This window comes from Lactuca sativa, chromosome 3, assembly GCF_002870075.4.
Source record: "Lactuca sativa cultivar Salinas chromosome 3, Lsat_Salinas_v11, whole genome shotgun sequence".
Classification (NCBI taxonomy): domain Eukaryota; kingdom Viridiplantae; phylum Streptophyta; class Magnoliopsida; order Asterales; family Asteraceae; genus Lactuca; species Lactuca sativa.
Genome location: NC_056625.2, coordinates 263,170,170 through 263,181,024, shown reverse-complemented (window position 1 = coordinate 263,181,024; position 10,855 = coordinate 263,170,170).

Below are 10,855 nucleotides of genomic sequence, written 5' to 3'. Positions count from 1 at the left end.
ACCCAATTAGCCAGGGGGCAAACTTCCGACAGTACTCTCACCGGTCCGGAGATCATTCGGGAAACAACAGAGAAAATCGTTCAGATCCGTGAACGATTGAAAGCCTCTAGAGACCGACAGAAGAGCTACGCTGATAAACGAAGGAAACCTTTGGAATTTCAGGTGGGAGACCGAGTCCTCCTCAAAGTCTCACCCTGGAAGGGCTTGATACGCTTCGGCAAGCGTGGAAAGCTTAATCCGAGGTACATAGGGCCTTTCGAGATTCTTGCAAGAGTCGGCCACGTAGCTTACAAACTCGAACTACCAGACGCACTTCGTAACGTACATTCTACATTCCACGTATCTAACCTGAAAAAGTGTCTATCCGACGAGACTCTTGTAATCCCACTCGACGAGATCGAAATCAACGAGAGCCTCAACTTCGTGGAAGAACCTGTAGAGATCATGGACCGTGAGGTCAAGCAGACAAAGCAAAGCCGTATCCCTATCGTGAAGGTTCGCTGGAATGCCAAGCGAGGACCGGAATTCACTTGGGAACGTGAGGATCAGATGAAACTGAAATACCCTCACCTTTTTGCTTAGTTATTTGTAATTTCTAACTTGCTTAAAATTCTAATTTCGAGACGAAATTCCTTCTAACGGGGGGATGATGTGACAACCCGATATTTCGAGTCAATGTAATGTAAAACCGATCAAATTTAGGTCAAAATGTAACCTTCCTAAAATCTTATTCGGGTTAAATAAAGTAGTAGGAATCATATCAAGGTTTGCGTACATAAAAAGAACGTCCAAATCTGACTTCGGATGAGGAAGTTATGAATTTTTGAAGAAATTCCTTAATCACGTCATTTTAATAAATAAATAATAAAAATAATTTCGGAATTTGCCAACGGAATCTAAACGAAAGTTGTAGATCATGGTCTCACCTTCTTGTGGATATAAAGAACGTCAAAAACGGAGTTCGTATGAGGGAGATATGAATTTTTGAAGTTTATTTATAATAAATATAAATTTAATTATAAATTCCCGGTAATATCCGAAGGGGAGTCATCGGATTGGACCGAAGTACGCCCTGCGTACCTTCGTACGCCCCGCGTACTGAGATCAAGGGTCTCGGATCGTCCACGTCGCACTATCCGAAGAATTCTAAACCGTCCAACCCGTCCGAAGCTCTGACCCGTCCGACCCGCCGTCCCATCCGACCCGCGTACCCAGCAACCCGTCCCATCCGAACCGAGGCAGTCAAGGCTTCGGTCATGCATGACGTACGCGTACGCGCTGCGTACGAGCGTGCGCCCCGCGTTCGGAGGCGGTTCAGCCTTCCTATAAATAGGATGCGAGGCTTTCCAAAAATGTTGCTCATTTCTCTCCCCTCTCTCACAACATTGCCTCGTTTTCCGTGCCCGTTATAACCCGAAGCTCTGGTCTTTTTGCTCAAGTCCCGAGGGTCGATTTTACTCCCGAGATTCCCGAGGATCCCGAGAAAAATCCGTTTTCCGAGACGAAAAGTCTGCCCGGTTTTCCATCTCGCTTTCTTCAATCAATCAAGTGAGTTTCATACCCCTTAATCAACCTGTTAAATATTCTAAATGCTTTTATATGCTTTCAAAGGGGGGGAATACAAGTATTTGTATGCAAAGTAGTAGTTTGTATGCAAAGTTTATCCTTTTTCACAATGTTTGACAAAGCATAAATCATAAGTTCTTTGAATGCATAAAATGATTTAGTAAAGAATGTTACCCTTGATATGATGTATTTGTATGCAAACGTATAAATAAAACATATTTCTATTTATAAACATATTGTATCCCAAGAGGGTAAAGTTGTGTCGTGAGGTGTTTTGCATGATAATGACCTCATAAGACAGTTAAAGCAACAGTATGAAAAGTATATGAAAAGATCGATGTTTCACACGATTTTAGTCGTGTGTTTACTTGTATTCCCCCCTAAAAGAGTATAAAAAGCATTTAAAAAAAACGCATTTAAAGTGTGCTTGCAGGGGTATGAACTCACCTGATAGTTTGAAGATAGCGAGATGGAAAACTGGACAGAGTTTCGTCTCGGGAAACGGATTTTCCTCGGGATTCTCGGGAATCTCGGGAGTAAAATCGACCCTCGGGACTTGAGCAAAAAGACCAGAGCTTCGGGTTTGAACGGGCACGGAAAACAAGGCAAGATTGTGAGAGAGAGGAGAGAAATGAGCATTTTTCTTGGAAGCTCTCGCATCCTATTTATAGGAAGGCTGAACCGCCTCCGAACGCGGGGCGTACGCCCGTACACAGCGCGTATGCGTACGTCATGCATGACCGAACCCTCGACTGCCTCGGCTTCGGATGGGACGGGTTGCTGGGTACGCGGGTCGGATGGGACGGGTTGCTGGGTACGCTGGTCGGATGGGACGGCGGGTCGGACGGGACAGCGGGTCGGACGGGTTGGGTACTTCGGACGGGTCGGATGGCTCGGATAGGGCGACGTGGACGATCAGAGGCCAAGTCTCTCGGGTACGCAGGGCGTACAGGGGTACGCAGCGCGTACCCGGATGAGGACGCTGACTCCTCTTCGGATAAGGTCCGAAATTTTGAATTAAATAAATATATAATTTATTTAATAAACTTCAAAAATTCATATCATCTTCATACTAACTCCGTTTTCGATGGTCTTTATATCCACGCGTAGGTGAGGCTATGCTCTACAACTTTCGTTTAGACTCCGTTGGCAAATTCCGAAATTATTTTTATTATTTATTTTATAACTCAACGTGTTTAAGGAATTTCTTTGAAAATTCATAACTTCTTTATCTGATGTCGGTTTTTGCCAGACTTTTTACCGCTGAAATACCATTGTCGAGACCTTCGATTCTCGTTTAGGTCATTCCGGCCAAAAGTCGCTCGATCTCCGATTCGAGTTTTTAGCTGTCTACTGCTATATGCGGATCTTGGAAAAATCATAACTTCCTCATACGAAGTCAGATTTGGACGTTCTTTTTGTGTACGCTCATGGTTTAATGTTATCTATAACTTTCATTTAGATACCTAAGGCTAAATGCTATCATATTGAAACTTTGCGTTTTCCGTTTAATCGGTGTTGTCGGTTTTGTCGGAAATCTTAGAATGGTCATAACTACTTCGTCATAACTCGGATTTTAGTGTTCTTTATATATTTGGAAACCTTAAGACGATATCTACTACATAGTGTACTCCAATTAGAGCTTTTGAATAATTCATTTATCGATGATATCCCTATTACATTCCAAAGAGGTTACAAGACTCGATTTATAATGCCCGGAAATAACGGGTTGTTACATCATCCCCCCGTTAGAGGGAATTTTGTCCCGAAATTAAATACAAGATAAAAGTTTTAGGGGCTGAGGAAGAGATGCGGATACTTCTGAAGCATTTGGTCTTCCCGTTCCCATGTGAATTCGGGTCCTCTCTTAGCATTCCATCGAACTTTTACTATTGGAATGCGACTCTGCTTAGTCCGTTTAATTTCCCTATCCATGATCTCGACGGGTTCTTCCACAAAGTTAAGATTTTCGTTTAACTCGATTTCATCGAGTGGAATTACAAGTGTTTCGTCGGACAATCACTTTTTCAGGTTCGATACGTGGAATACTGGATGCACTTTGTTAAGCTCGATTGGAAGTTGGAGTTTGTAGGCCACTGGACCAACTCTCGAAATGATTTCGAAGGGTCCAACGTACCTGGGATTTAGCTTTCCACAATTCCCAAAGCGTATAACGCCCTTCCAGGGTGAGACCTTCAGTAGTACACGGTCGCCAATCTGGAATTCCAAGGGTTTACGTCTCCTGTCGGCATAGCTCTTTTTCCTATCCCTTGAGGACTTCAGTCGTTCTCCTATTTGCACGATCTTTTCGGTAGTTTCTCTATTGATCTCCGGACCAGTGAGGGTGCTATTAGGGACTAGAGCTTTTGCCAATTGTGTGTCGCCCACTTCCGTCCAACATAGGGGTGATCTGCACTTACGGCCGTAAAGGGCTTCGAATGGAGCGGTCTTGATACTAGTATGGTAACTATTGTTATAAGAAAACTCGACCAAAGGCAAGTGAATATCCCATGCCTTGCCAAAGTCGATTACACATGCTTGCAACATGTCTTCCAAGGTTTGGATCGTCCTCTCACTCTGTCCGTCAGTTTGAGGGTGGTATGCTGTACTCATGTCCAACCTTGTTCCCATGGATTTTTGCAATGATTGCCAAAATCTGGAAGTGAACCTACTGTCTCTATCTGAGATGATGGACATCGGTACTCCATGAAGTCGTACGATCTCCCGGATGTAGGTTCTTGATAGTTTTTCCATCCTATTGGTTTCCTTGATCGGTAAGAAATGGGCTGACTTGGTTAATCTGTCGACGACTACCCAAATAGTATCTTGGCCACTCTGAGTTTTGGGCAGTTTGGTTATGAAGTCCATGGAAATCTGCTCCCATTTCCACTCAGGTATTTCAGGTTGTTGGAGTAGACCTGAGGGTTTTTGGTGTTCTATTTTTATTTTGGCGCAAGTTAAACACTTGCTCACATATGTAGCGATCTCCGCTTTCATGTTTGGCCACCAGTACAGTTGCTTGAGATCTAGATACATCTTGTCTGACCCTGGGTGTACGGAGTATGGGGTCCTGTGTGCCTCGCTCATAACTACCTCTCTCAATCCACCAAACTTGGGTGTCCAGATCCGGTTCATGAGGTAGTGTGCTCCATCACTCTTGATTTCTAAGTTCTTGTCCATTCCCCTAAGGGCCTCACCTGCCACGTTTTCGGGTTTCAAGGCCTCTATTTGAGTTGCTTTGACTTGCGTTGACAGGTGCGAATGGATCGACATAGCTAATGACTTCACTCTCCGGCCTGAGTACTCCTTTCGACTAAGGGCATCGGCTACGACGTTTGCCTTTCCCGGATGATAGCGAATCTCACATTCGTAGTCGTTGAGCAATTCGACCCAACTTCGTTGTCTCATGTTTAATTCCTTCTGGTCGAAGATGTGTTGGAGGCTCTTGTGGTCCGTAAAGACTGTGCACTTGGTACCGTAAAGGTTGTGCCTCCAGATTTTAAGAGCGAAGACCACTGCTCCAAGTTCTAAGTCATGAGTGGTGTAATTGACCTCATGCGTTTTTAGTTGTCGTGAGGCATATGCAATCACCTTTCCCCTCTGCATTAGTACACAACCCATCCCTTGCTTTGAAGCGTCGCAATACACCACAAAATCTTCGGTCCCTTCCGGAAGAGAAAGGATAGGTGCACTGCAAAGGGCTTGTTTCAAGGTTTGAAATGCGACATCTTGCTTTTCTCCCCAGTTGTAGGTCACACCTTTCTGGGTTAAAGCGGTAAGAGGCTTTGCGATGCTGGAGAAATTTTGGATGAACCTTCGGTAATAACCAGCAAGACCTAGAAATTGGCGAATTTCTGTTGGTGTAGTTGGTGCAGACCAGTTTTCGATAGCCTTGATTTTCGAGGGGTCCACGTGGATTCCTTCCTTGTTGACCACGTGACCGAGGAAGTCCACCTTTCTAATCCAAAACTCACATTTTGAGAATTTTGCATAAAGTCTCTCAGTCCGTAACGTCTTTAAGACTTGTCTCAGGTGTTGACTATGTTCTTCTTTATTCCTTGAATAAATGAGTATGTCGTCTATGAATACCATCACAAATTTATCCAAGAATGGACGACATACCCGATTCATTAGATCCATGAATACGGCCGGGGCATTGGTTAGTCCGAACGGCATCACTATGAACTCGTAATGTCCGTACCTCGTCCGGAAGGTCGTGTTGGGAACATCACTCTCTAGGACTCGCAGTTGGTGATATCCCGACCTTAGATCGATCTTGGAAAAGTAGTTGGCTCCTTGGAGTTGATCGAATAAGTCGTCGATTCGGGGTAGGGGGTATCGGTTCTTGATGGTAAGTTTGTTGAGTTCTCGGTAGTCGATGCACATCCTGAACGATCCATCTTTCTTTTTCACAAACAACACGGGTGCTCCTCAAGGTGAGAAGCTCGGCCTGATGAATCCTTTTCCAAGTAGTTCATTCAGTTGGCTGGACAGCTCCTGCATCTCTGCCGGGGCTAATCGATAGGGCGCTTTGGCTACTGGGGTAGCTCCGGGAATCAGATCGATTCTGAATTCGACTTGTCTTACGGGTGGTATCCCTGGAAGGTCCTCGGGAAACACGTTGGGAAAATCGCATATGTCGGGCACATCCTTGATGTCCCGGACTTCGCGTTTCACGTCTACAACATGCGCTAAAAATGCGTGACACTCCTTGCGTAGGCACTTCTGAGCTTGGATACTTGAGATGATACTAAGAGAGGTACTAGGTTTGTCGCCCAAAACAAGGAAGGTTTCGCCGGTTGGCAGATTAAGGCGAACGGCCTTATCGTAACATAGGATGTCCGCACGATGTGAACTCAGCCAATCCATGCCAATGATGACATCGAAACTCCTAATCGAGACTGGCATGAGGTTGATTTGAAAGAGATTATCGTTTAGAGTTAGGGTGCAGTTTAAATATATCTCCTTAGTGCCTTCGGTTTTCCCGTTGGCCATTTCTACTATGAACGGTTCACTTAATGATTGTGGTATTGGTTTTAGCATGCTTTTAAAGTCGTGACTCACAAAACTCCTTTCCGCTCCACTATCAAACAAAATGCATGCATACGAGTTATCGAGAAGAAACGTACCCGTAACAACAGTAGGGTCCGCAATGGCTTCATCTTGTCCCATTGCGAAAACTCGGCCTCTTCCGCCGGTATTCCTGTTGTTTGCCTTCGGGCAGTCCTTGCGGTAGTGCCCTGTGCTCCCACACTCAAAGAAAGCGCGGCTTACTCCGGTATTAGCAGTGGGAGCGAATTGTTGGGTTTGCTCCTTGCAATAGCGGGCTGTATGACCCTTCTTATTGCACCTGGTGCATTGAAGGTCACGGCAGGGACCGTGGTGGTGGAAGTTGCACTGGTTACATTTCGGTAGCTTTCCATTGTATGAGCTTGTGGGGGCAGAATTGGTAGGTACAGTAATAGCGTGGGTCGCTATCACTTGTTGTTTCTTGGGGTTCTCCTGGAGGGTTTGTCCCCTCCTCTTGTTCCAAGGCTTACTCTGGCCCTGAGCCTCCCTAGGTGGAATTGCGGCTGCTGTGATGGTACTCTGTTTCGCTCCGTGGTCGATGAGTCGTTGTGCCAGGCGTTTAGCGTTGTTGTAGGTGATAGGGTTGGAAGCTAGGACATGCCCTTGAATCTGGGGTGACAACCCCCAAATGTACCTTTCGACCTTCTTTGATTCTGGGTTGACTATGGTAGGGCACAAAGCGGCGAGATCGTTGAACCTAGCTATGTAGGCGACTAGATCAGACCCAGTCATTTTCAAATTCCAGAGCTCCTGCTCGAGCTTTTGCACTTCACCCCTCGGGCAGTATTCTTCCAGTAGTAGTACCTTTAGTTCTTCCCAGCTCATGGCGTTAGCGACAGTGAGCGTCACTGAGTTCACATGGCTTTTCCACCAAGTGAGGGCTCGATCTATGAAGGTGCAAGTAGCGAACTTAACCTTGCTTGTTTCTTGGCACGAGTAGATCTCGAAGACCGTTTCGGTCTTTTCGAACCATTGCATTAGTGCAATGACTCCGCCACTGCCATTAAAAGTCTTTGGCTTCGAGTTAGGGAACTCCTTGTAAGTACACTCCCTCACATGACCCTGGCCGGGGCCACGATTGGGATGATTCGTGCTGCTTCCCGTACCTCCATTTGCATTGGAGTTTATTTGAGAGAGAGCTGCTGCTACTGCTGCTATGATAGCGGCCTGGACCATTGCCAGATCATAAGTTAGTGGTGGAGGTGGTCGTGGGGTTGCGTTGGTACGTGCTGATCTACGAGTAGGCATTGCGCTGCCAAAAGAAAAAATGAGATATTATAAGTTTCGGTGGTTGCGAGTTGAATGTTATTGAGTTAACTATCTAAAATGGATTAAGAATTTGGTTTGACCAACACTGGGTTTTGAGCTTGATTCATTAATAACGTTTGACTGGATGTACTTATGAATTGAACGGACTACACATGATTAAAACAAGAAAGAGATATGCCCTATGTATATTAAACATATAGTTGTGTTACATTCGAGTTTAGACAAAACTTTTTGACCTTTCTAAAGGTCTCCGATTACAGAAAGTTTTAAAGAAAAGAATACTCTTATCCGAAGTCCTAATTTATAACAAAATTTGAAATCCTGGCAGGCACTATTTGCGACGTAGGTTGCGCTTGGAGCTTGACTCCGCATCTGATTGCTTCGATTCCATTAGGCGCCGATCAAAAGCGGCTTGTTGTTCCCTTAATTCGGCTAGGGCTGCAATCATCTGTGCCTGAAATGCCTCAGACTGGAGTTGAGCATAATCTTGTATCTTGTCCAGCCTACGGATGTCAGAAGTGTGAACGTGCACTTCCACGTTGACATCCCGGAGTCGGCTTGCTTGCACTCCGGATTGATAGGACTGATTGGCTAACTTACCCACCATTACTGGGAGTGCTCGATCAACCGAACTTCCACCGCGGACATCATAGAAATCCCGACACATGCCGTAGGGAGGGCGTATGCCTTGTTGTTGGCTCCAATGATGGAGGTGACTCCCCCAGACGGGAGTGGGTCCTTGGAAGTTCCTCACATGGACAGGAGGTTGAATGGGTGGTGGATCGATCACTTCCGGCTCTGAGTCAGTACCGGAGTCATCACCCACTTCTATGGGTTCCTCATCCTCTTCGGGATCATCTTCGATCCATCCTCCGTTGCCTTGGTTGGGAAAGTAAGGGTCATTGGGGTGGTGAAATCCAGCCATTTGACTGTACGAGAAATAGGGTCATAAGAATTGAATAAAGTCGAAACATGCAAAACATGTAAGTTAAATTAGTTTAGATAGCAAATACTCCCATAGTATTTAAGTTCTTGTGTTTGATTCTAGTAACGGTTTGGTAAGTTTTAAAATTTGTTGTCCACTGCAGACACCCCTCGGCACACGTTAGTCGGCTCTCGGACAAATATATTTGATCAGGCTATATCCTTCCCAGTTCCGATTACATGTCCCAAGGCGTACCTGCGCTGCACAACTTATTTATAATACTTCTAAGATAGTCCGATGTGAAACTGTTATTAGTACGAAATGAATGCATGCTTACTTTACAAAAACTAAATAAATTTAATTTCAAAAGTATGACTCTTCTCAGAGTGTTTTTGCCCAGTTGAGTTTATAGTTGTATACCAAAAATGGTTTTGATATACTTAATTCACTATAAAGGATGCTCTGATACCAATCTGTCACACCCCCAAACCAGAACGGCGGAAACGTTCGGGGGCGGAGAACGTCATATTCAGTATCATAACAGTTCATAGAAAGGAAAGTACACACCACCATAATATAAATATATTTGAAAAGTTTACATGATTGTATATGTTACATGTTTGCAAAAGAAATCAAATACAAAATGGTGATCCAAAATATTTTACTAACGCCAGCGCGTTAGTCTTCAGAAGTAGTTGCTACCTGGTCTAGCGGTTTCCTGAGAATACAAGTTATTTCAAAGAAAAAGTGTCAACATTTAAGTTGGTGAGTTCATAAGTGGTGTTTTGAGAAAATGTATGCCATTCGAAAGTGTTTGTATGTTTTCCAAAAAATGTAGTATTTCAATTGTAATGAGTTATGATTCGTGTGTTGAAAATGAATGTATTAGATCCAGAAAATCCCATATTTTCCCTAATAGTTGTGATATGAATTGTTGTGTTTTCCAAGAAAAACCCTTATTTTCTTATAAAAGTATGAAATGCATATGAATGTTCGTGATATAAGTTGCAACTAATTGTACCGAGAAAATCCCTTATTTTCCTATTAGTTGTTTGGTTTGTATATAGGAAAAACCCTTATTTTCCTGACATAACTGGCAGTCTCTAAGACCGAAAATCGCAAGCAAACGACGTGCTTGTAAGTTGTGTCATAGTTTTACATAGTAAAGCTATACGAAGATTCGCACTTGTTAGATGAAGAATAGTTTTAATAGCTACTCGTTCATAAAAGCATAATACCATAATAATTGTATATCCGATGAGTTTTATAACCATACTAAACATAATATGCCTGTAGCGACGTTCTTCAGGCGTCGTAGCGTTATGACAACTGTCACCCCAAAAGACGGACTGTAGCTAACAGTCAGGGCGTGGGATCATGACTTCCCGTATAGATCTATACACATTTGAAACGTTCTCCGAACGGGAGACTCTGGTTATAGACAGGACTTGTAGCGATACCTTTTATCAAAAAGGCAGTGTTTGAAGATGTACACGTCTCATGGATTCTCAACTAAGTCTGTATTAAAGTAGTAGTTTGTATGCAAAGTTTATCCTTTTTCACAATGTTTGACAAAGCATAAATCATAAGTTCTTTGAATGCATAAAATGATTTAGTAAAGAATGTTACCCTTGATATGATGTATTTGTATGCAAACGTATAAATAAAACATATTTCTATTTATAAACATATTGTATCCCAAGAGGGTAAAGTTGTGTCGTGAGGTGTTTTGCATGATAATGACCTCATAAGACAGTTAAAGCAACAGTATGAAAAGTATATGAAAAGATCGATGTTTCACACGATTTTAGTCGTGTGTTTACTTGTATTCCCCCCCTAAAAGAGTATAAAAAGCATTTAAAAAAAACGCATTTAAAGTGTGCTTACAGGGGTATGAACTCACCTGATAGTTTGAAGATAGCGAGATGGAAAACCGGACAGAGTTTCGTCTCGGGAAACGGATTTTCCTCGGGATTCTCGGGAATCTCGGGAGTAAAATCGACCCTCGGGACTTGAGCAAAAAGA